A 1135-nucleotide genomic window follows, 5' to 3' on the forward strand; every position below is an offset into this window, starting at 1 on the left:
AAGTGCAGTTCATCATTTTCACCAGACGAAAAGCATGAGGCACACAGACGCTTCATAAAGAACAGAAGAAAACAGTAAGTATCTCACTCAGACTGCATGCCAGTAGATGGCAGTAATTCACTTGCAGGCAGTGCGCATCTGCAATAAAACTGCACAAGAAGAAGAAAATGCTTCCTGGTTGAAACTGCTGGTTGTCTAAATACTGTTGTGTGCTAAATGACGTGTTGAAGATTATCTTCTCTAGACTTTGATATAAAAGGTGTTGTTTTGTGTTTAAGGTGTGAGAATATTTTCTCTACTTATTTTATGTCCTACATTTTTCAGGCCCATTGAGAATATTTATGTCAAGTTAAAACAATCTGTTGGTACCGAATATTGCTAGTTGTGTTACTGAAATTATCCTTAGACAGGAATTGATTTAATTAACTTCATAGAAAAAATGTTTTTTTGTAAATTGTGTGGCTTCTGTGCACACAAATTTATATTGTTTAGTATACATGTTAGACGCCATAAGCACATGGCAAATTATAGATATTCATGTGGAATTGACACTTGTAATGCTACTTTCACAACATTCACTGCCTTCCGTTCCCATATGCACAGGAATCACAGAGGAAGGGAGACCACTAAGGAGGACTCAAAGTTCACAGGTGACCTCAGATGTAAAGTTCCTGGATGTGAGTATGTTGGTCAAAATTTTAGAAGTCTCTGTGCCCATCTGAGATTTCATATTAAAGATGGAAAAAAAGTGTTATGGCCTTTTGAAGGTTGCTCTAAATATTTCAGAGTTCGAACGTCATTCTCCAGCCATATTTCTCGAAAACATATGCTGTCAAAATCAGTTCATGAGGAAAGACCACAGGAAATTTGTTACGCTGATAGGATCCAAGGACAGGACACTGTAAACACTTTAGAAGACAAAGATTCACAGAATGATGAAGAGAAATTCCTAAATCAATTGGCGATGTTTTATCTTAAAATGCAAGCAAAAATGCTCTTACCAGCCAGCACCATACAGTGCATCATAGAGGAATTCCAAGATCTTCACAGCTATGGATTGCACAATGTTCTTGATAAACTGTCTGACAAACTTACTGCATTTAATATTCCACAAGCAGACATAGACAATATCATT

This window comes from Oryzias melastigma, linkage group LG2 (assembly GCF_002922805.2).
Source record: "Oryzias melastigma strain HK-1 linkage group LG2, ASM292280v2, whole genome shotgun sequence".
NCBI classification, from domain to species: Eukaryota; Metazoa; Chordata; class Actinopteri; order Beloniformes; family Adrianichthyidae; genus Oryzias; species Oryzias melastigma.